This window comes from Protomyctophum parallelum, assembly GCF_964188405.1.
Source record: "Protomyctophum parallelum genome assembly, chromosome: 12".
Taxonomy (NCBI): domain Eukaryota; kingdom Metazoa; phylum Chordata; class Actinopteri; order Myctophiformes; family Myctophidae; genus Protomyctophum; species Protomyctophum parallelum.
Genome location: NC_139712.1, coordinates 43,580,115 through 43,606,312, shown reverse-complemented (window position 1 = coordinate 43,606,312; position 26,198 = coordinate 43,580,115). Strand labels below are relative to the sequence as shown.

General features: G+C 42.8%; 1 pseudogene across 1 annotated transcript in view; it reads left to right on the top strand.

Moving 5' to 3' along the window:
• Positions 1-1,810: 1,810 nt before the first annotated feature.
• LOC310867681 (carboxymethylenebutenolidase homolog) overlaps positions 1,811-26,198 on the top strand; it is a 27,356-nt pseudogene continuing 2,968 nt past the window's right edge. Inside the window, exons 1-3 of the transcript in view lie at positions 1,811-1,839; positions 5,997-6,419; positions 6,728-6,826. The product of the transcript in view is annotated as a carboxymethylenebutenolidase homolog (transcript). The remainder of the gene's footprint in view (positions 1,840-5,996; positions 6,420-6,727; positions 6,827-26,198) is intronic.

The window sequence follows — 26,198 nt, the reverse complement described above, 5'->3', positions numbered from 1 at the left end:
TGATCAAAGTTCTGTAAGACCTGTGATATATACCTCACCATGTCATATACAAATAAAAATGACGAAACAAACCAACTTGAACAGAACATTTGAATGACTTCAATGTTGGGAGGGAGGGATTTTGTATCAAATGATAAATAATAGTATGCATAATGTTTTGGACAGTGCCTTCTAGTGTGAGCACACTCAGGTGGACATCCACTTTTCTGTGATGAGGTGACCACTGAAACCCGTTTCAGCACCCAGCCTATGGGTAACTAACAGTGTCAACATAGGTTGCACTAATCCCAAAATCTAAAGGAATAATAAGGTAATAAGGTTTATTCCTTTTGTTTGACATATTATATCAAACCAATAACCAATTTCCTCCATCTGAAAATAATAAATGTCAATCATGTAATTACAATATAATACAGAACACTCAATTGCATGTAAAGCACGTTGTGAGTTTTCTCTGTGAGAAGTGCTATATAAATAAAATGTACTTACTTAATTACTTACTTACTTCTATGGATTGGAAAAATGCTAACTTTTGAAACTTGATACTGATATTGAATTATATTGAAGTTCTCGTTTTCTTTGGAATAAGTGAATGAGGAGGTGATTAGATTTGAATTTTCATTCATTTCATCACTCTTAACCGTCTTCCTGCCATTGCCGAAGCCCTTCGGCAATTGAAGCATTAATTTGATATTAACGCTTGCTGCCATTGCCGAAGCCCTTCGGCAATTGCGCTTTTATAGTGCATATGATTGATCATGCCATAATGCTACTCACGTTAGCCGGTTAGCTAGCAGTGTTGTTAGCACTGCACTCGATCGTTCATATTAATTCACCGTCGCCATAAGAATCCATTCTATCCGTTTCTTTCAATCGCCTGTATCTCCTATTCCTTGTCCCAGATGGCATTTTTGGTCAAAACAGCGTTTCTTTGACGGCACGAGCCGACGTTGTGGAGTGCTAAAATGTACCGGCATGATTCGATCATGTAAACAAAGGTTGTCTTGGCAACGTAAAGCTGGCAGGGATAAGCTCACTTCCGGTTGAGGCAAAATGTGGCTTTTCAAAATAAGAGCTCAAATTAAAAAAATGCTGGCATGAATTAGGTCCTAATTTCTCAATAAATGGCAGCAGTAAAAGGGTTAAGCAGCAAATGATGTTTTCAGGTGGTTTCCATGGCAATGATGATTGTCCATCATGATGTGACAGACAGACAGCCCTGACTGTGGGAGTCAGTGGGACTGGGACACATCTCGCGTCACCGGACTTAGTTGGTCAATCAACTCAGGGCCCAGGCCGTAGCGTAACGGTCTGGGCACCGGACTGGTGATCCAGTCGCGGTGTGCCGCGGGTTCGACTCCCGGACCCGACACGGCCTTTACCGCATGTCATCCCCCCATCTCTCTCCCGTTTCCTGTCAGCCTACTTTCTATCCCTTAAAAAATCAATAAAGGCGTAAGCCGCAAAAAAATATCTTAAAAAAAAAAAAAAAAAAAAATCAACTCAGTAACAGGCCAGTGCTTGTGGATAGCATTCATTCACATCGAGTCTTACGTTTACTTTCGTATCTTATGCAAATGTCAAAACTCAAAATCGATAAAATGCGACTATGAATCTGATAGACTCAATAGATCCAAGGCATGGTCCTTTTATAACCGTCGAACAGCACTGCCACTGGACGAAATGTGATTGGCGGTGTGCATTCATATTAAGGGGGCGTACGTTTCAGCCAGCCATTCATATGATCTGTCTACAAGTTCTGAACATACCGTAAAGCAGTCGTTTTCCTTCAATAAAGCTGTCCCGAGTCCTCACAGGCTCACTCGTCTCGGAAAGAAGGTAAGTTTGAGATCTGATCAATACAATATCTGCTGATTGATTGAAGAAGTATTTTCACATCCATAAAAAAATTAAGACATAACACAGTAAATTGTGCTGTGTTATACCCGAGCCATCGTTCCTCTAATAGTTTCAGAGATAATTCAGAGGGAAGCAGCCTAGCCAGTGGCGTAGTGAGCTCGTGGTGGGCCCCGGTGCGAGAATATTTTGTAGGCCCCCCACCACCGCCATAAACAAGTGTGCGTGCGCGCGCCCATGCACACGCGCACGCACACACACACACACACACACACACACACACACACACACACACACACACACACACACACACACACACACACACACACACACACACACACACACACACACACACACACACACACTAGGACAGGTATAGACTAACATTACATGACCGGCCACACAATTAAATTATTCAATTAAATTCAAAGGGACTTTATTGGCATGATAACATATGGTAAAGCATTGAGTAAACTCGTCCACTCACAGTTAACAGTCTTTGTATTGAGTTTGTGCTTGAAATGTACTGTAATTCTGCAAACAAACAAAAATATTTCAATCAATCATTTAAACCAGCCTTTCAGCACCACATGCAGACAGCACCAGCTGCCAAGCTCAGTGTCCATATATTCATCAATAAACAACCTGCCCTGACTTGGGCACAAAAACAAAACTACCACAGCCAAACTATCCAACATTTAAAAAAAAAAAGCACAGCTCATTATATGCCTTACAAAACCACAGCATTAATGAATGGAATGGATGTGGCTGTTACCAGAGTACTCCCTCATTAGAAGGTCACCTTACGGGCCTTGTACTCAGCAAAGTCAGCAAAGCCCTCGCTCTGCAGTTCTCAATAGAAAGCGTAGCCAGTCCACTGAGTCTCTTGTCCCATGCTGCTCCTTAAATATAAGTCTTTATCAACTTGAGCTTGGAGAATGAGCGCTCTGCACTCGCTGCAGTGACAGGCATGGTGAGATATAACATTAACGCCGTGCAAACATCAGTAAATGATGCTGCCACTATATGTGTCCCTGTCAGGGCTAACTGGCACATGACAGCACAGACTTTGCAATTTGCAACTCTAGATTTATTATAATGATATAAAGTGACTTGCCATAAACCATCAATTTGCATCTGCTTGTATTAAACGACATTAAACTCACCAACATTGCAGCTGTAGGGAAAGCTTGAGTCCACTTTCAAACTGCAAAACTTTTGTTTCATAAAAATCCACCGAATCTTTTTCCCACTCAGCTCTGCACTTCGTTTTTCTTCTTTTTTTTTTGTTCTATCTCACTACTAGAACTTTAACTGTGAGGTAAAGGTGAAGAGTACTGACCAATGAGCTGTGCCTAGCGCCTTGCTAGACACCAGGTTCCATGTCTTCCTCCTGTTCCCATAGCTCAGCTAGCTGCCCCTTCTGCTTGTGTGTATGTGTGTGTGTGTATTCACAAAACAGCGGCCCGTCAGCTGTTTCTTTTATTTTTCTCCCTTCCCCTCATGGGCCCCTAGGGGGCGCTGGGCCCCAGTGCACCGCACTGGCTGCACCGCCTATTCCTACGCCGCTGAGCCTAGCTATTTAGAACTTTGTGCCACTGCCAACTGCATGCCAAGTAAAGTAATGCACAACGCACTATAGGCCTATCCTGGACCTACACATTCCGTTATATAGTAGGCAATGGCATGCATAATCTAGCATTTATTCGCCATAATGAGTTTGAAGATACATCAGGAATCTGAACAATCCTTAAAGTATATGTATATTAAGGAAAAATCTCCTAACGCACGCGCGCACACAGACTGCACACGCACGTACGCACGCACGCACGCACACACACGCACACGCACGCACACACACACACACACACACTTTGACACTCATCTGACGGCCAAGCTACACCAGGCTTTTCAGTGCGCGTTTACGCAAATACGCACACACGCGCAAATTCAGGTACAGTCCTATTTTAAGTGCGCGTACGCGGGGTTCGCGTTTTTTAGGGTAAACGCGCACAAAACGTGCGCGAAAAGCCTGGTGTAGCTTGTCCGTCAGTCGTTAGACATGTCACACTGGACACACATTGTTGGCACAATGTTAGTGTAGCCTACTGTTGCTTGGTCAAAGGTTGCTCTCCAGTGCATGACTCAGTCATGCAGACATCTATCTATACGTATGCCATTTTTTGTTGTTCTTGATTTACCCAGGGTAATAGCTGAGTGAGTGCTTGTTTTCAGCAACACCCTGCACATAGAAACACACTTGACCACTAAGCAGCTCCACTGGAACAGTTTGGGGGTTAGTGCCTTGCTCAAGGGCACGTCAGCAGTGCTGGGGGAGAGATGATGACCATTCACTTCCCCATCCAGATTTCCTGCCAATCTGGGGAATCGAACCGGCAACCTTCCGGCAACAAGGGTAGCCTACTCCTCTAGCCCTCGTCCAGTGCGTTAGCGAGTCTTTCGGCCCTGTCTGGAAAGCCTCTGCTGCTCACGGGCAAAATATCCTACTTCGTCGAAGCGTCTCAGCTTCTCTCTAAAATGCATTATTTTTTAAATAAAATGCATCCAACTGGATTGGCGCAGGCACAACCCAGAAATGTAGCAGTAGTCTAGTAGAAGAAGTTACTGTCCGGTATTATTAAAATGGCACAAAGTGCATTTTAGAGAGAAGCTGGGGACCAGAGACGCTTCCGAGCCTGGAGAATAGAGTTTCACCAATACAAAACAGGCTTTGTTTCGGTGATTAGCAGAGTAGTTTTGTTTATTTTCGGTAAAATTGGACCCCTTGCACGGCAGTGGAATTTTTCCCTTTGTGCAGCAGAGGCTTTCCCGTCAGGGTGTTAGTGAGAGACTGGCTAACTCACTGGACATGGGCTACTGCTTCTGACCTGAGATCAGATTCATACGCGGTTTTCACTGGACACACACTGGTCAGATTAAGGCCTGCCTATTCAATTCATACTCCAGTATTGAGTGATAAGCGACTCACCGCTCACCCCAACACTGTTTTTACTAACCACTTATCACCTTAAAAAAAACTGGAGTATGAATTTACTTTACTTTATTTGTTTATGTGGACAGGACAATGCATATTAATGGACGTCACATGAACGTAAATACACCGGATATACTGTAGCACAGTTGCTAATTTTCATCCGCAGTCCTCGCAAGAGACAAAAAGCAGAAAACAGACAGGCAAACAGTGGAATACATTTACATAACATTACATAGGGAACACCGCATAAAAAAAGAAATACACCTAAAATGATCATGAATGGTTGCAGCTTTGGTTTTCAAGCAACCATTTTTTCAGATTTAATTTAAAGGCCATTCCATGCTATACAACCCTGTACTGAGAGGACATTTTGGCCGAATGTTGTTTGCCGGTGCGGCACTTCGCAGTCTCCTCGAGCGGTTGCTCTGGTACCGATTCCCCTATCAGGCTTTCGTTTAATTAATTCACTTAGGGGGGGTGGGCACAGACCATGTAGGGTCTTGTATATGACCCCAACCTGTTTGAGCATTTTAAAGTTATCAAAGCTAAAAAAGATTAGCCTCCGGAGGATGTTACAATGATGATATGAGTGGGGCTTCCTGTCAAAGACTTTGAGCGCACTCTTGCAGAGCTGTTCTATGGGTTTGAGAGTAGTCACACCTGTGCAAGACCAGTTTGTGAAACAGTATTCAATGTGCGATAGGATCATACAGTGAATGAAGATACGATCTGGCCGCTCCAACTGCCAGGAAGGGTCTAATTTGTTTACAATTTTGAAGGTTGAATTTAATCGTATTAGTGACTTTCTTCACATGTTTTTTAAAGGTTAGCTCTTTGCATAGCTTTTACCATGGGCAAGTACAACAGCATCATCTGCATACACCTGGACATGTAGATTATTACATACTTCAGGTAGGTCATTTATGTACAGAGAGAACAAAATTGGACCTAGTATTGAGCCCTGGGGGACACCGACCGAACAGGTGTGGTAGGGAGATTTTACACTGTTGACACTTACACACAGTTTTCTGGTGGATAGATAGGAACTAAACCAATAGGCCTTTAGGCCACCGCTGCCCCTCACTACTCAGTATAAGATATGCACACCTAAGCTATATTTCTGTGTTTAATGTGTATATTACAGATGGCAAATGAAGCAAAGCCATGCCCGTGTGATATTGGTGACAGGATGGAGTATGGGGCCCTCGGCCAGGAGGTCCAGATAGAGCACATCAAGGCTTATGTCGTGAAGCCGCCCACAGCATACGACAGAGCCATCATTGTCATACAGGATAGATATGGATGGCAGCTGCCCAATACTAGATATATGGCAGATATGCTGGCTGCTAATGGATGCATGTGTGTAAAATGAAATCTTTAATAATCTAACATTGACAGACAGTTCAGGCTTCTAAACGTCATTAACATATATTTTTTTGCAAAAAGGGTGAAATGTCCCTTTAAGGAACAATGCCAGGCGATACACATCGGAGCAGTGGGCTTCTGCTGGGGAGGGGTTGCTACACACTACAGTATCCAGAGGTCAAAGCTGGAGTCTCAGTATACGGTAATGTGATTGGTACCCAATAACTTGTTTAATTGAAAAGCTTTAAATTTACATTCCACCATTTGCACTCATGACTCTAATCAAATGATGTTAAATGATTCCAATAGCTACACTATTGGAACTCTATTACAATGCCTTTGTCATTAAATCACAGAGACTATGTTGTACAGATACCGATAGTATATCTTAAGATGTGACTAATAATGAGTGATGAGAATTACAATTATTTTTGAAAGATGTAAAGGAATCTTCAGACGGCGTGCAGCTTTCTGAGATAATATATATTTTTGTCATTCCCATGTGGGCAGGTATTATCAAGGAGAGGGAGGATAGATATGAGCTCAAGAGTCCAACACTATTCATTATTCATCTTCAGGGGAAAAGATGAGGTTATCCCATTGGACCAGGTTAATTTTCTTCACTTTCTCCACTCTACCAGTAATCAAGTTTTGAAGAAAAATCACACACGTGTGAACTGAGTGGTGCAATTCCCCCCCCCCCCCTCCTCCTCTCTCTCTCTCTCTCACTCTCTCTCATTAGAGACACTACCCCTCTCACTGTTTCTGGCGCCCCCTACTGCTATTATTAAGTCACATACTCATGCTCTCACAGACAGACACACACACACACACACACACACACACACAAACAGGTACAAGGGCATTGAGTGGTTGCACCACTCAATTTTTTTTAGCAGATCTACATATTGTGGCACTCAGTGCCACGCTATGAGCTTGTAGATCTGCTATTTTTCAATAGCTAAAGTATAACAATGCTTGAAACACCAAAAGGGGTTCCCGTCCTGAATGGGTTAACATACAGCCCTATATATTTCCCCAGTATTGTAATTAATTTAAATTTACTGAGAAATAGCAAAAAACAATAAAATTATAAAATAAAAACTCGTCTAGTGAGGGCCATTAGAAACAAAACTTGGCAGTAGATTAGTTAACGGGCAGCATATTGCTTCCATATAATTATACTTTTTTTAATGTAAGTAAAAAGCAACGGAGGAAAAGTTTGATCAACAAAGAAACAACTTTCCTTCCCTCCGGGCCCAACATCTGTCTTGCCAACCTTAAAGGGACACTTCACCCTTTTTGCAAAAATATATATGTTAATGAAGTTTAGCAGATTTAGAACACTTTCCTGGGGGTCTTTATGTGTGTAATATGTTGTTTTAGATATTTTAGATGTTAGCAGTGAGCCCAGTGTCTCGCAAAAAGGGTGAAGTGTCCCTTTAACGCGTTCAGGACGGGAGAACCCCTCTTGATGTTCTAAGCATTACGTTATACTTTAGCTATTGGAAAAAAACAGCAGATCTACAAGCTCGTAGCGCGAAACCACTGACATAGAAAAATAGCTTTTTTCAGAAAACTGGCAGGATGTATAGAAGACATTTTTTTTAGAATCTGATCTCAGGTCAGAACGAGTTAATGACCTCTCTCTGTGTGATCAAAGCCCTGTAGCGCTGTCACACGCAGTCAGCATGACGTGAAGAAGTCCCCCCCCCCCTCTCCCCCCTCCCCGAACAGAAGTCTTCCCTTTGTTCTCCGTCCGTCCGTCCGTCCGTCCGTCCGTCTGTCTGTCATCGATGCATATTTCATGAGGGATTTCGGTTGTCTTTCTTTCCCCCTTTGATTTCCCTGCCTTCTTTTCCCACTGCCCAGGAATCCATTAACTCTCATTATCATCTCTATACGATCGTCGTCGTCGCCCTGCAGCACAAACAGCAGCAGCAGGCTGAAATGACCCTTCAATGCACAGCGCAGACATCAGCTATTTTTGATCTCCTGTTTATTTAAAGACGTAATAATAATAATAGCTAAGGGCCTAATCAGAATTCCGATGATGATGACATTGCAAACCCTATATACGCCCAGGCGAACGCATTAATGTGGATACTGTAAAAGTGCCCTTTAGATGTCAAGGTTTCACTAGTTGACCCATTCAGGACGGGAACCTATTTTGGTGTCTTAAGCGTTATGTTATATAGTTTAGCTATGGAAGAATAGCAGATCTACTAGCTTGTAGATCTGCTATTTTTTTGAAAGAAATCGTGAAAATGTGCCTCAAATCTTTAAATATTATATTGTTCACAGAGTGAACGTTTTTAACTCAAATCGTTGCTTCTGGGAGGGGGGGGTCCCTGGAACTACATGTTTTCAGATGGGGGGGGGGTCGGCGGCCAATTACATTACATATAATTTGCGGGGGTCCTTGAGTTTGACATGAAAAATTGAGCACCACTGATATATAGAAACACTGTATGGTATTTCATAAAACTGTCAAATGTCAGTCATACATGGGTTAAATCGTTACGTATACACCAATATACTGTATACAGTTTATGGCACTTTTTATTTGAAGAGGGGTGGGGGGGGGGGGGACACATTGCTGTTCATCCGTGCAATCACCAATTAAAAATAGAAAACCCCAGAATGTAAGTATTGGCATGTTGTCATGCAGCATTGAATTAATGACTCAACGGTGCATGAAATAAGATATCGTGATTCAATGCAGAAGGTGTTATAGTCGACTGAAATAAGCTACATGATTCAGTGTTATCCCATTCTGAACGGGAACCCATTTTGGTGTTAGCATCATGTTGTGCTTCAGCTATTGAAAAATAGCAGATCTGCAAGCTCATAGCGCGCCACCGAGTGGCGCGCTACGAGCTTGCAGGTCTGCTATTTTTGAAAAATCAAAGAATGACTGACATTTTTAGAATCTGATCTCAGGTCAGAATGGGATAATCGGACCAGTGTGTGTCCAGTGGAAACCTCGTATGAATCTGATCTCAGGTCAGAATGGGTTATAGTCTGTTCTGTGACAGTCCCCCCCCCTCAACAAAGCCCCGTTAACTGCAAATCTACTCAGTGTTAGGAATTAATTCATCCATTCAGAACAGATTCTATGAATGTCTTAGAAATCATGACTATTTATGAAAAACTATTTCATGTCAAGGACCACAGAAATTACGTGTGTTTTTGGCCCGCCGACCCCCATCTGAAAATATGTTGTTCCAGGAACCTCCCCCAGAAGCAAAGAAAAAAAAATAGAGTTCAAAATAAAAAATAAATCTGCAACACATTTTCACAATGTTTCTAAAAATAGCAGATCTGCAAGCTCGTAGTGCGGCACTCAGTGCCGCGCTATGAGCTTTGTAGATCTGCTATTTTTCCAATAGCTATATATAAAGTATAACATAATGCTTATAAACACCAAAAAAGGGGTTCCCGTCCAGAGTGAATTAAGCGCTCTGTTCTGCCAAAGTGCCTGACGGTCCTTCCAGTGAATTAAACACAGAACTTTACTATCCAAACACAGCTGGAACTATTACCGTCTGCCTCGCCCCTGGGCACGTTGACAGAACAATACAAATGTACCAGGGAAAAAAAAACAGCAAGACAATCCACTCTGCTAAAAAGACAAGTATGTTTCTAAGCACATGACAACAACAACCGATAGCATTTGGTACAGTTGTTGTGGCAGAAAGAAGACTCAGCTTTGCTACTTTGCTAGACACTTTTGCCACAAGGCCCAGACAGTGGCCTTGTGGTTAGAGTGTCCACCCTGAAACTGGGAGGTCGATCCCCGGCCGGGGTCATACCAAAGACTGTAAAAATGGGACCCAGTGCCTCCCTGCTTGACACTCAGCATCAAAGGGTTGGATTGGGGGGGGGTCAAATCTACTAATCAAATGATTCCCGAGCGTGGCTCGGCTGCAGCTCACCGCTCCTTGGCTGCAGCTCACCTCTCCTTGGCTGCAGCTCACCGCTCCTTGGCTGCAGCTCAGCGCTCCTTGGCTGCAGCTCACCGCTCCTTGGCTGCAGCCCATCGCTCCTTGGCTGCAGCTCACCGCTCCTTGGCTGCAGCTCACCGCTCCTTGGCTGCAACTCACCGCTCCTTGGCTGCGGCTTACCACTCCTTGGCTGCGGCTCCTTGGCTGCAGCTCAGCGCTCCTTGGCTGCAGCTAACCGCTCCTTGGCTGCAGCTCAGCGCTCCTTGGCTGCGGCTCACCACTCCTTGGCTGCGGCTCCTTGGCTGCAGCTCACCGCTCCTTGGCTGCAGCTCACCGCTCCTTGGCTGCGGCTCACCGCTCCTTGGCTGCGGCTCACCGCTCCAAGAGATGGGTCAAATGCGGAGAACAAATTTCACTGCAGTATAACGTGTGTGACAAATCGTATGACTTTGACTTTGACACAGCAAAAAGACCAGCTCACACCAACCGACTCATTAAAGGCAATGTAGGGTTCAGTGTCTTCCTGCCCAAGGACACTTCGACATGTGGACAGGTAGGAGGAGCCGGGATTCGAACCGACGATCCAGGGATCATTGGACGACCTGCTCTACCTCCTGAGCCACAGCACGTCCTTGGATGATTGATTACTATATGATTACTACAGATCTATGCTGTAGAGCCCCTTTCACCGCGTCTGTAAAACAACTGCCCTCTCCAGACCACGAATGCAAAGCATGTACTGACGGTGCGCAAATGCCCTCCTCTCCATTCCATGCCATGCCGGAGGGCAGAATTCAGGAGAATAGCTTTTTTCAAATCCTGGTGTGAGCAGAGGAGAGGACTTTGGGGGACGTGGAACGTCACACTATACACTGGAGTGCTGGGTTGCGCCCGAAAATAGCTGATCTACAAGCTCACAACGTGTCGCAGCGCGACGCGTTGTGAGCTTGTGTGCATGTGCGTGTGTGCGCGCACGTGTGTGTGTGTGCGTGCGGTTGTAATGCACGTAACTCGGGAACCGTTCGCCCCACCGACTTCACATTTGGCACAGGCGTTCCACACCCCCGCAGGGAGTGCAGTGCCCGGTATCGAGTCGGTCGGACCCACGGTTCTCCAGAAACACCACAAAAGGCTCTGATCAGGCTCTGCCAGTGCAGGGCCTAATAAAGAGGCCAACGTCCTTTCACCTGATTGGAAGGATTAAATAATAACCCCCCCGGGCGCTCGGGGTGTTAATTTGGAAACGATTAGGTGGCGGAGCTGATGAACCCCCCCCAGAGATGGGACGGACGGACGGACGGACGGACGGACGGACGGACGGACGGACGGACGGACGGGGGTGATGGAACCAATACTGGTTTAACACATTTTGGGGGCGGGAACCCCTTTTGGTGTTGGCATCATGTCATGCTTTAACTATTGAAAAACAGCAGATCTACAAGCTTATGAGCTTGTAGATCTGCTGTTTTTCAATGCAGTGCCACCGAGTGGCGCACTACGAGCTTGTAGGTCTGCTGTTTTTGAAAAATCGAAGAACGACTGACATAGAAACACGGCTTTTTCAGAAAACTGTCAGGATGTAGAAGACATTTTTAGAATCTGATCTCAGATCAGAATGGAAAACTGTCAGGATGTAGAAGACATTTTTAGAATCTGATCTCAGGTCAGAATGGAAAACTGTCAGGATGTAGAAGACATTTATAGAATCTGATCTCAGGTCAGAATGGGTTAAAGGTTTGTGCTCCTATAGGAGTAGAAAGTTCCCGAACCCGACCAGGCCCAGGCCCGACCCAATAACCCTGGGGGGTCCAGACCCAATAACCCTGGGGGGTCCAGACCCAATAACCCTGGGGGGTCCAGACCCAATAACCCTGGAGGGTCCAGACCCAATAACCCTGGGGGGTCCAGACCAGACCCTATAGCCCAAGACACACCAAGCTGACTGGACACACTAATGACATGTACAAGCTGGACACCAGCACAATGGTCTGGTCTTTAATTAACACCAGAGGAACTCCACCTCCTGCTTCATCAGCTCACTCTGCCACCATCATTGGTACCAAGATGTTTGTATTCGGGGGCTGGAGGTCCCAGGAGGTCTACAACACCATCAGAGTGTTTGACACAGAGACCAACGCCTGGCTGAACACACCTTCTGCACAACTTCATGTAGTTTTGCATGAAAAACACTCCTTGGACTAAATTTGGCCATACCCACTTACCCGAATGTCCACACAAACACACCAAGCTGGCCATAGGGGGCGCTAGCTCCCCTCAAAGAGCTATAATGCAAAATGCTTGTCATTCAGCCTCACTTTGAGTTGCTCAGTGGACTCTCTCTCACAGCGATATGGAGAAGAATATCACACCCGTGTGACGTGAGCGGCACTGTTATCACCATACATCACATTCCGTGCTCAGCCAGTCAGCTTGAGCACATTATGCGCACGCACGCGCACGCGCACACACACACACACACACACACACACACACACACACACACACACACACACACACACACACACACACACACACACACACACACAGCCTCAAAATACAACACAGCTCAGTGTTAGGGAACCCTGTATTGTGTGGAAGACCCATAGATCCATAGACCCCAACGTAGCCTCAATGAAGTAATAAATATAGCAATAGTTCAAAGGGTGCAGATGAAGAACAGCTGCACTAATTGGCGTCGTTAAGGCGTGCATGGCAACAGATTGTGTCGCGTGTGATTTCACACCAGAAGATATAAGATGATGCACCGTGTTGAAAATGACTGTAGATGTCGAGAGAGAGAAGAGAGAGACAGACAGACAGACAAACAGACAGACAGACAGACAGACAGACAGACAGACAGACAGACAGAGTGATGTTGTCTTGGACCGTTTCCAAAGCAGGAGGACCAAAGCGAGCCTATCAAGCTGCTGTAGCAGTGAGGAACAAACTGTATTCGTTTGGAGGCTGCTGTGATGTATGGACCTTCAACAACATGGAACAGATGGACGTCCATGTCTTCATCACAGTGTCTTTATGCTGGAATAAATTACCTCCAGTGGAACCTGGAAGAGGAGACGGTGACCTTGAGGTTCCATCCATGCGCTACGGCCACACAGCTGTGTTGGTTGAAGATACAGTCTACATCTGGGGAGGCCATCTTTACTGCAATGTGCTTTATGCATTTGATGTCGACTCCCACAGATGGTTCCAACCCAGGGTTTCTGGGACTGTTCCAGAGGGGAGGTGGCACCACTCAGCCTGTGTGTTGGAGAAGGTCATGTTTATCCATGGAGGACACACCAAGCTGACTAGATTATACACTAATGACATGTACAAGTTGGACACCAGCACAATGGTCTGGTCTTTAATTAACACCAGAGGAACTCCACCTCCTGATTCATCAGCTCACTCTGCCACCATCATTGGTACCAAGATGTTTGTATTCGGGGGCTGGAGGCCCCAGGGGGTCTACAACACCATCAGAGTGTTTGACACAGAGACAAACGACTGGCTGGACACACCTTCTGCACAACTTCTACCAGAAAGACGCCCATGTCATTCAGCATTTACCTACAATGGAGAGCTGTACATATTTGGAGGCCGGAACGGTAACCAGAACTTCAATGATGTGTGGAAATTCAGTCCAGAGACCTTCTCCTGGAAGAGGGTTGAGCCCAAGGGGAAAGGACCATGTCCAATGTATGGTATGTGCTGTTGCATTGTGGGAGATCGTATCATCCTCTTTGGAGGAAGGAAAGGAGGTCACACTATCTCTGATGAGCTGTTCATCTTAGACTTGAGTCCTCGTCTTAAGACGTTATGTAAGCTAGAAGTTATTCAGTACGCTCTGGACCAATCAGAACTCCCACACGACATCAGGTGGGAACTGGCAGCCATGGCAACCAACGACAACAACAACCGAGACCACATTCCAGACGAAGGAACAGCAGAAATATCAAGAAATATCAGAAACCCTGATGGTCAGCCACCTCTCAGCATCTCTTACTGAGATTCAAACCTCAGGAGACTCCTTCTCTCCAGACAGGCTCTCTAACCATTCAGCTAGGCATCAAACAATGACAATTGTTCCGTCCAACACAATGCGGTGAAACACAAACCTGTTTCCGTATGTTCCAAACTGAACACGGTGGAACTCTCCTTATTGTATATTTATTTCTATGGTCTTTTTTTTTTATTTAAAGGACCAAGCAGTCCTGAAAGGACTTGGTCTTTTATTGTTATTGTTAGCCAAAAAATGGCAGTTTTGGCTGAACCGTGCAGTCGGTTTTAGCAAAACTTTAATACAAAAAAAGAAGAAAAAAAAAGAAACAAAGAAAAAAAAAGAAACAAGCTGTGCAGTCTGCTTGGTGTTAGAACTTCTTCATCTATAGAGCGTCCCAGTCCCTCCCCCTTTCAGAACAACCAGTGGCCCAGGAAATAAATCTCAATGCATTTTTCCCATAGGAATTTCTTAAAGTATTTATTTAAAGACGGTTACGCCGTGGACAAAGCCAACTCGGATCGTGACAAATCATGACAATGGACACAATGTTTTGGGCCGATCAAATCATTTATAAGAAGAAAAACAAAACAAATAGTGTTGTCTCCTGCCTTTATTTTCTTCTTTCTAATGATTTGATCAGCCCAAAATATTATAATAAAATATAATATAATAATAGTTGTTCAGGTCCATGCCTTCTCTAAAGTTCTCTCTGAAAAAGAGAATTTTAGACAAGGCATGGACCTGAACAACTAAATATTCACAAAATAAGGCCTATAGCGACATGTACATACTATATACCGTATGAAACAGAAGACTCTCTGCTTTCATAAGAAAAAAACTAATACTGTAACAATAATAAAAATCACACCCCTGTGAAGTGAGCAGTGCAATGTTGCACTGCTCACTTCACAACATTGCACTGCTCACTTCACAGGGGTGTGATAAAAAAACCATAAAAACGTATAGATACATCACGCGCATACCGTGATCGATATATAAAAAGCGTATAGATACGTTTTGCGCATTTGATGTGTTAAATAAATACTTTAAGAAATGCTTATGAGGAAAATGAACGGCGATTTCTTTTCCGGGTCTCTCGAGGGGGCGGGACTGCAACGCTCTATAGCCCTGGGGGGTTTAGTGCTGATAGCCAGTATGTCACCAACACCATGACAGGAACACCTCCGTGCACAACGGTTAAATTACACTGCTGTGCGAGCGGTCCAACTTCTAACCGAAAATAAACCAAATCTACTATAATCACCAAAACACAGCCTGTGTTGTGTTGGTGAACGTCTATTCTCTCCAGGCTGGGAAGCGTCTCGGCTCCCTATATCTTCTCTCTAAAATGCACTATTTTCATCATGAAATAAAATGCATCCAACCAACCAGGCACCTCACTCTGTCCGGTACATTGCTTTATTAACCCATTCTGACCTGAGATCAGATTCTAAAAAATGTCTTCTACATCCCGACAGTTTTCTGAGAAAGCTATGTTTCTATGTCAGTGGTTCTTCGATTTTTCAAAAATAGCAGACCTACAAGCTCGTAGCGCGCCACTCGGTGGCGCGCTATGAGCTTGTATATCTGCTATTTTTCAATAGCTAAATCATCAGATTTGTTTATTTTCGGTAAGAAGTTGGACCGCTCACACAGCAGTGGAATGTACTCGTGTGTGCAAAGGCCTTCCTGTCAGGTCACTGTTATTATCAGTTATGGCCCAGTTAACTCATTTTGGGGCGGGAACCCCCTTTTGGTGTTAGCATTATGTTATGCTTTAGCTATAGCTTGTAGATCTGCTATTTATTTATTTATAATCGAAGAACGACTGAGATAGAAACATAGCTTTTTCAGAAAACTGTCAGGATGTAGAAGACATTTTTAGAATCTGATCTCAGGTCAGAATGGGTTAAGGCCCAGTTAGGGCCCAGTTAGGTCTGGCCCGTTGAGAACTCTACCCAGCAGTGCCATTTCCCCCCATAAGGACCTTCTGGACAACACGACAACTTTCATTTTGTTCAGACGCACATATTGAACACACAACAACAACAACGCAGAGCCACGCGGTTTTAAACTCGCTGAATTAATAATGCATAAGCCTAAATAAAAAGGTTATTGTAATGAATTAATATAACCCTCTAAATAAAAAGGTTATTGTAATGAATTAATAATACATAACCCTCTAAATAAAAAGGTTATTGTAATGAATTAATAATACATAACCCTCTAAATAAAAAAGGTTATTGTAATGCGTGTTGGAGGAGACGGAGCACCTTGTATATAGATTTCCCCGGAGCGAACAAAGCATTTTGCTGCAGCCCAGTTGCTCCGGCTAAGCTCAGACACAAATTAAGCCATTCAGACCTGGGAACGATTCTATACAAATGTCAGTTGGTTCTCAAACGTTTTCATGTCAAAGACCCGCAAAAATATATGTGGCCGCGCCGAACCCCCCCCCCCCCCCCATCTGAAAACATGTTGTTCCAGGGACCCCCCCCCCCCCCAGAAGAAAAGCTTTGAGTTAAAAAACGTTCACTCTGAAAGAATATATGTTCAAAGATTTGCACTATACATTTTCACGATTCTTCCAAAATAGCAGTGCTATGAGCTTGTAGATCTGCTATTTTTCCAACAGATAAAAGCATAAAATAATGCTTCGAACACCAAAAGAGGTTCCCGCCCCGGAATGGGTTAAGCCCCGACTATAATACTGTTCGGTCAGGCAGCCACAGATAGTCTCCCTCTCCGCCAGCCAGACGGGCGATATCCAGATTAGCCTGTACTGTCCAGAGTACAGCACATGTTTTATTAATCCAGTCGGTAAATCAGTCAGCCGTGCAGCCAGCCTATAGTCAGTCAGTCGCTGAAGCATGGAGACATTCTGTATATCTCCAAGGAGAGGAAAAGATCCATGCTTCGATCCATGCTTTCCACACCAGAGGGTGGGAGCGGGTCCAATAGTTTAACTTTAACCCATTCTGACCTGAGATCAGATTCTACAAAATGTCTTTTACATCCTGACAGTTTTCCATTCTGACCCGAGATCAGATTCTACAAAATGTCTTCTACATCCTGACAGTTTTCCATTCTGACCCGAGATCAGATTCTATAAAAAAAAAAAGTCTTCTACATCCCGACAGTTTTCTGAAAAAGATATGTTTCTATGTCAGTCGTTCTTCGATTAAAGGTATATTCAGTGATTTCACTCAAAAAACCTTAGGTTTCGTTTTTGGCTGTGGGACCCAGCCTTTCGTCCAATCAGGATAGAGAGTCAAAAACGAAACCTAAGGTTTTTTGACCCCCAGGGGTTAACTGGGGACAGGGAGGAACTCCTTATATGGCCAGCACACTCTATAGTAGGGAGTATTATCACAACAAAACAAACAAATAAGTGATATTTGAATTAAGTGAAATCACTGAATATACCTTTAAAAAAAAATAGCAGATCTACAAGCTCATAGCGGCCCCCCAGTGGCGCGCTATGAGCTTGTAGATCTGCTATTTTTCAATAGCTAAAGCATAGCGTAATGCTAACACCAAAAGGGGTTCCCGGTCAGAATGGATTAATGGAATACAATAGATGAATACATTCATTCAATCTATAAATCAGTCAGACAGCCATAGCTCCACTCAGTTGTCTTCCAGACAGTGGGTGAACATATAATATAATATAATATATTATAATATAATAGCCAAGAAGTGAAAGATCCACTGCTTGCTACATAGTCTGCTCATTCAACGCCAAAATGCAGTTATTCAATATGTATACTCTCACACTAATAATTGGTCTTGTATAGCTGTGTGTGTGTGTGTGTGTGTGTGTGTGTGTGTGTGTGTGTGTGTGTGTGTGTGTGTGTGTGTGTGTGTGTGTGTGTGTGTGTGTGGCTATACAAATCGTTAAAACAAAACAAAAAGCACCAGATGAAACAAAATGTACGGTCATCTTTTACTTCCTCTAATAATAGCAACCTAAAACATGAACCTTGGTTGAAAAAAACCCAAAGTTGTCCTTATTGCAGAGCTTTGCAGTAGCTTTGTTCTGCGCTATATAATATAGACCGTATAAACCTGTTAGACCCAATATATTCACTCCATCCCTCAATCTGTCAAACGGTGAAGGCTCATACATAGTCTGGATTTTCGGTGGTTAGGTGACCACCGAACAACATGCCGCGGTGAAGAGCAAACCGCCGCCCCGGCCTCAGCCCTTCTCTCTGTTTTTACTCACATACGCTGCAGATTACAGTAGATATCCGGAGCCCAGTGAACCTGCACTATACACTGTGTGACTATACACCCCCCGAGGGGTCGCGACCCACGGGTTGAGAACCCAGTGACCTGCACTATATACACTGTGACCATACACACCCCCGAAGACAATCAAGTTCAACGTGGAGAGACTCGGAGTCAGACACTGTCTGGGGAAATATACGATGAAGACGTGTTCAAACATTTATCTGAGGGCCGTTTGGTTTGACTGACCTTTCAGAGGAAGGCAGTGGGCGGAATGCAGCGCTGCCTGGATGAGTCGGTTTACCGTGAGGTGACGATTGCACACTGTTTTTAACTATTTTATATCATATGGAGGTATTTTTGTACTACCGTCTGCGGTATTATTTTATTATTTTTGTGTTTAAAAAAAACGGGAACCCCTCTTGGTGTTTTTAACCCTGTAAAACCCGGATTGATTTATACTTCAACCTTACTACTACTTTTTACTACTGGGACTCATCAGAGGAAATTATCTAAATGTTGCAAATGTTTATACATTTATAATAATTATTAAAATAATAATAAATTAATAATTTACATTTGGGGGACATCTTTCACAATAATACATAAAACATGTTCTAGACATTCTAATGATCACAAAAAACCTATATTACAGTTATTTAGCATTACATAAGGCCTTATGTTATACTTTAGCTATGTTTGAAAAATCATGAAAATGTGTCACGGATCGTTTGAATATTATTTCAGAGCGTTTTTTAACTCAAAATACAGATAATTCTGGGGGTCCTTGACATGAAAAAGGTTGAGCACCACTGACATAGAAACATAGGGTTTTAACCCTGTGAGCACCACTGACACAGAAACATAGGGTTTTAACCCTGTGAGCACCACTGACACAGAAACATAGGGTTTTAACCCTGTGAGCACCACTGACATAGAAACATGGGTTTTTTCAGAAAACTGTCATGATTTAGAAGTATTTATTTTAACAATCGTCTTCGGGTCTAAATGGGCTAATTAAGAATTGTTAACATTATCTCACCCAAATCACAGAATTATAATATTATATCTTTTAAAGAAAATGTCGATTGCATTACTCAGCGTATACGATTAATTAACGGCGTCCTTGTTACACTCGCCCCAAAAATTGCAAGATTTATTCAATTGTGTCAAAGGAAAATAAGACTTGCATTAATCAGTGTATGATTAATTAATTCACTTGCACTATATTATGCAAGTTAAAAAAGAAAATGTGCACAAGAAGAAGAAGAAGAATTCACTGCCAGAGATTTGGGGGACAAAAGAAATGAAGCCTTAGGGCCGATTCATACTCCTATTTTAGCGCTGTTTCGGCGCTGTAGTGCCGAAATGATTTATATATATATATATATATATATATATATATATATATATATGTAATTGGCCGCCGACCCCCATCTGAAGTAGTTCCAGCCTTCCAGGGAAAGCAAAGATTTGAGTTAAAAAAACGTTCGCTCTGAAATAATATATATATATATATTCAAAGATTCGCGCCGCATTTTCACGTTTTTTTCAAAAACAGCAGACCTACAAGCTCGTAGCGCGCCACTCGGTGGCGCGCTACGAGCTTGTAGATCTGCTATTTTTCAATAGCTAAAGCATGACATGATGCTTTTAAAACACAAAAAAAAAGGAGTTCCTGCACCCAGAATGAGGTTCTGCTTGAAATCACATGGTCAGCAGAAGCACCGCAGTCCTTTTCAACAAGAATCATTTGAGTTCATTTACGAAAGTTATCCCATTCTGAACGGGAACCCCTTCATGTTTATGTATGCATTGAAAAATAGCAGATCTACAGAGGGGGGGGGGGAGGGGGGGGGAGTTGCACCACTCAGTTCACACGGGTGTGATTTTTTTATTTTAAATAACGTGGAAAATGTGGTTCAAATCTTTGAATATATATATTCTTTCAGAGCGAACATTCTTTCCTTAACTCAAATCTTTGCTTCTAGTGGGGTCCATGGAACAACATATTTTCAGATGGGGGGTCGGCGGCCTATTACAAATAATTCTGGGGGTCCTTGACGTGAAAATGTTTTAAGATGCATCAGATTGGCTGAGGAACTCATGTTTGCATCTGAACAACAACAAAAAAAAACTGTCGGTATGTATTTTTCCACATAGACCCTGACATTGACATTCTCATCGAGGGTAGTACAAAATGTAGCCAACAAAATCAAATTAAATGTATCTAATTTCAGACACATAAGACCGCATATCTACCTGATGCAGCTAAACTCTTCATGCATGCTATGATTTTTTTCACACATAACGTACTGTTTCACAACCTGGTCACAGACAAACCAGACAACTTTAAAACCGATAGAATCACTGTACAAACAGACATTAAAAACACTTGACCAAAAGCCCATCCGTTACCACCATTGCCACATAGTTCAAAAGTACAACCTATTTAGTTTGAACAGCTTCAAACACTTTGCAGATGCTCGTCTCATTTTTTAAGATCTTAAATGGACTTGCACCTCCACCACTGAACCGGTTCATAGATCGAAGGGACAGTGGTGACAGAGCAACAAGGGCAACTACCAGAGGGGACTGTGAAGTGCCAATCAGACGTAGTGTGTTTGGTAAAACGGTCTTCTCTGTCAGAGCCTCCCATCACTGGAACAGTCTCTGTCAGAGCCTCCCATCACTGGAACAGTCTCCCCACAGAAGCAAGAGAGACTTCCAACTATCTGACCTTCAAATTCAACCTGAAAACAATTCAAATCTGTAATCATGAGTAACTATCAGCACTAATTAGTATTCGGTGTCGTTTCTCATTTCACTTTGCCGTTGTTCTGTCCATGTTGATCTGTATTGTATTGTATTGTATTGTATTGTATTGTATTGTGTATGGTCATGGTGTTGGGTGCCTGCACATATGTGACCAGTGCCAGTGATTTGAACCACAACTCGGCAATAGCATATAGCAATAGAATCTAAAAATAGATTATTATTTTTTTTTGGTGGTTTTCGTTTTTAGCCACATAAAAACAGTTGGAATGTTAAAGAATGTTTTTATTCCATCAGAAAGTCATTTAAGTGTCATTAACACTACGAAGTCTGAAAAAAAATCACTACTACTCAGTCGGCTGAAGGGTCAATGGGACCGTGTTTTTGGTGCGATTTGATTGGCCACTCTCTCCCCCACACGTCCCTCTCCAGCTGGAGAAGACATTGTTCAAGCCTGCATCCCATTTCCAAAACGAATTAAATCATAATATGTTTCTTAACACATGTTTTCACTCCTAAAATGTATAAAACTAATAATACATGTGAAAAATATATATTTTGCCGTTGCCCGTTAGTACTATATTGCAACATAGCCATGGAAGAGTGTCACGTTGCTGCCTTTTGTTGTTATTTTTTTCCTTCCAAAAGAGCAAGATCACTTGTCTTTTCTTGTGTGTTATCGATGTAATTAATATATGTCACCCCACGCGATGTACAGACTGCTTGACTAGGCATGTAAACATGACATAATTGTATTAATGTTTAAGTGTAATGATGTTATTGACCGGATTGTCCGTAGTCCTCCAGCCGTTAGCTTACAGTTGCTAATATTATAAGCTAACAACATTACTAAAGCCAATGTATTGCATTAAATGCGGCCTGTCCGCGGTAAATTACTTATACAAGTGAGTCGCGTTATATTTACCTAAATTACCAGCCAAAGTACATTCCAAATAAACAATTATTAGCCACGTTATGTTGTTATATCAGTTTAATTAATAAACATCGTTCATAATACGGCCCTGTTAGCACTGTGAATTCAACATCCGGTGAGGAGAGGATACGGTTTGTGTATGTGTTGTGTATGGAAGTCAGCGCATACAGTGGCTTACCGGATGTAAGCCTTGCACACTAAATAGAATAGAATAGAGAGAGAGAAAAGGTTTACAGATAAAGAAGGACGGACAGGCTGAACTCTTTTGACTGACAAAGAGCTGGCGATATTGAGCCTATATGCCAGAACAAATTAATCCACAGCAGCATGCCTACATAAGTTCCACGTCGCTTGCAGAAAGAACTGTTCTTTTGACTGACAAAACATTTAGCGGTTCGGGAGGTCTATCTGGTTGGAATTATTCAAACACTTTTTATTTTGTATCGCGCATCGGCAAGCGTTCTCGCTTCATGGAAAGTAAATGTCGGGTCGAGTCTAACCGAGCATGCAATAATAATAATAATAATAATAACAATGATAATAATCATTGTATTCATATTCCTATTATCTTATCAAAATAATAAACAAATTCCAAGTTAATTAACCAGCCAAACGTATATGATTTAATTCGTTGGACATGGAATGCAGCAACAACAACAACAATGCCGTCTCCAGCTGTTTGTGTGTTCTTTTTTTTTCTCCACCCCTACCACCATAACCACCATAACTCGCTCATTTTTTGCTCATTTAAAAAAAATCAAAATACCATGTAAACTATGGAATTGGGGCTTTCATTTGGTATATAAATCGGTTGTGTAGGCGCTCTCTACGAAACGATATCAAGTGAAAAGTAAATGTCGGGGAATCACCATTAACACCATTATCAAGCAGCGCAAACAAAAGACGAGAGGGGGAGAAAGGGTGACGGCGGTCGATTGGGCCGATTATAGTCAGACTGAGTAAGAGATATATGCCTAAAATCATATTTACAAAATGTTTCAAATGGAAAAAAAAACAGAGATGATTTCAACCGAATATTTAGACAAAGTCATGCAAGGGGAACTTTCTCTGGACTCCATGGGCTAAGAAAATAAACGTTGAAATTTCAAATTCGGTCAGAACGGCTGCTCAGACTTCCTAGTGTTAAGTCATTGTAATTGCGTAAACAAGTCACTATGTTTAATGTTTAAACCATTGAGTTAGCAATGCTAACCAATGCTAATCAGAAAATCAGCTTTACCTTCAAAGTATGCAAATTCCGCTAAAATTCCGCTTTTTGTACACAATCGTTTTTGAAGATAATACTAGTCCTTCACTAACTGGCTAATAGAAATAGCAGAGAAAGAAGTATTAACAGTCGTATTTTGTAAAAAGTGTGCTTATTGTCGGTCCTCCTAAAGCTAATTCATGCTAATGTTTTAGCTAGGGGCACTGGTCATCACAACAATGGAACATGGCTTCTTATTTCCAATAGCAGAGAAGAAGAAGAAGAAGAAGAAGACTCTAGCATGTATTGTAAACATTGTAACATTATGTCACCATAACGTGGTTCTTATTAGTTACTTTGGAATGTACCTGCCATGAAAATTAAGGTCATAATAATGCAGATCACATCGATATGTAATATAACGCGATAATGTACTTGTTTTAGCTACAGGATTGACGATTGATATCAATATATAATGCTAAATGTAGCTAACGGCTATTTTTTGCAGGGTTACCAGGTTCTGCGAGAGAAACAAGCAACCCGTATATGAAAACAAGCCCAAAATAAGCAAAAATTGCCGATCTACAAGCATATAACAAAACCAATCTTGTCCCTGGCATACATTATTTTCAGATGGGGGTTCTGCAGACAAATAATAATAATAACAGGCTAATATAGCTATCTTATTTGTACTCATCTGGACCATTTACATAAGCCTAATTTTCTGCCACTGTTGTTGCCCTTTTTTCATAGTACAAAATGGCAAATAAATGCAGTAGCCTATTTAAAAAAGGAGAGATAATAGGCAAACTATCAATTATAACAACATTCTCTAATTGTGAAGACTTATTGGTACAGTAGGCCTATGCATTCTTTTTCTTTAGAAACATGGCCAACTAATTATAATAAGCAGACATGGCAACACTGCTGGTTGGCTAATGGAGGAATGAAGGGAAAACAGCGCCCCCTAAAGTGACAGATCACTGCTGATATCTTTGAAGGGGGAATTCTCCAATTTGACATTTCTGGTTCAACAAGTTTCAAATGGTCATATCTTCTTCATTCCCCCCCCAATTTCAATGAGCAATGCATCATATGAAAGGTTACAGTGTGCAGTTTCATAATATGTAAAGAACTGAAAAATGACCATGGCCCCCTTGTATATCAAACTACTGGCACTGGTCACATATGCACACATGGCATCAACGCATGGTGTTGTGTGCAGGCGCCCCACACTCTGTCTTTCTTTTTATCATTTACTTTTTAAGAGCCTGCCCAGGGACTATACAGATGAAATGTAGCTTTGGCTAACTCTGGCCATTTACATTGATGTGAAAAGTGACATGTTGATGAATGAGCTTTGTCCCTGTCAAATAAATAAATAAATAAAATAAAAACAACTGATACAGAAACATAGGGTTTTTCAGAAAGCGGTCATGACTTAGAAGACATTTGTAAAAATCGTCCTCGGGTCTAAATGGATTAACCCATTCTGACCTGAGATCAGATTCATACGAGGTTTCCACTGGACACACACTGGTCTGATTAACCCATTCTGACCTGAGATCAGAGTCTAAAAATGTCAGTCGTTCTTCGATTTTTCAAAAAATAGCAGAGCTACAAGCTCGTAGCTCGCCACTCGGTGGCGCGCTATGAGCTTGTAGATCTGCTATTTTTCAATAGCTAAAGCATAACATGATGCCAACACCAAAATGGGTTCCCGTTCAGAATGGGTGAACGGGGGCAGAGACTAATAGGGGATTCACACTATGGTCCCGGGTGCGCACTCGGGGCCACTTGGCAGATGTTGTGGTAGTGTGAATGATGCGTACCGTTCCCGGAGCGGATCGCCCAACCGTCCCCGGGACCGCATGGGGGGAGGGTCTCTGGACCGTTGAAGTGTATTCAGATACGGATCGTTCCAATGTGAATACATGCAGTCGACGAGCCAAGCGTCAACAAAAAAAAAACACAGCCTCTGCACGATGCGTAAGCACCAGCACATTTCTCAACGCCGCCCTTCTCCTGTTGAATCTGCTTATACGCGCAGCACGGCGCTGATCTTATTACTGCGGACTACACGTGGCTCTTGGGCTTTGCTTGGCACAGTTCCAAAGTAAAACAAAATAATAATAATGCTAAAGTAGAATCCATAGCAAACTAATACACTGGAGCACAGAACTGACTGACACAGTGAATAGCAGGCAGGCTGACAGTGAAGTAGTATAACGGAAAAAGCCAAAGAGGCAATGCAATGCAATGTGTCTGGATTTATTTGAGACAATGTCGCAGAGTTGATGGTCAGTGTCCGTGCGCGCCAGCCACCAAGCACACCGTCATCAGGAGGATTAAAGTGTGTTATGCAAGTGTACCCGGGTGCGCTGTTGAATCTCGGGCATGGCCATCGGGGACCAGGTAACCGTATTCGGAAACGGTTCCAATTAAACTGATTCAGTCCGTCTCAGTGTGAATCCCCTATGAGTCACTTTCCATGAACAACTCAGGTAGATTGAAGGGCATGAATGAAAATATAATTTTTCTCATTAACATTCCATTCGAATGAAACGGCAGGACTATTTTCTATCGGACACACTTTCCCAGCGACCACCACCGGTCAACCTTCAAGTATAGAAAGAAAATCACCATATAAAAACAGAACACATATCTCTCAGTCCATCAGTAACACATGCATGGCAATTAAGAGGCAATTAAGCGTGTTAGAGAAGCGTTCATCTTTGACCGTGGCGGGGGGGGGGGAGGGGGGGGAGAGACAGTCCTTCAGTGACCAGAATCAGGAGTCGGTTCTGGACGGAACCCCTTTTGGTGTTTTAACCCATTCTGATCTGAGATCAGATTATAAAAATGTTCTTCTACATCCTGAC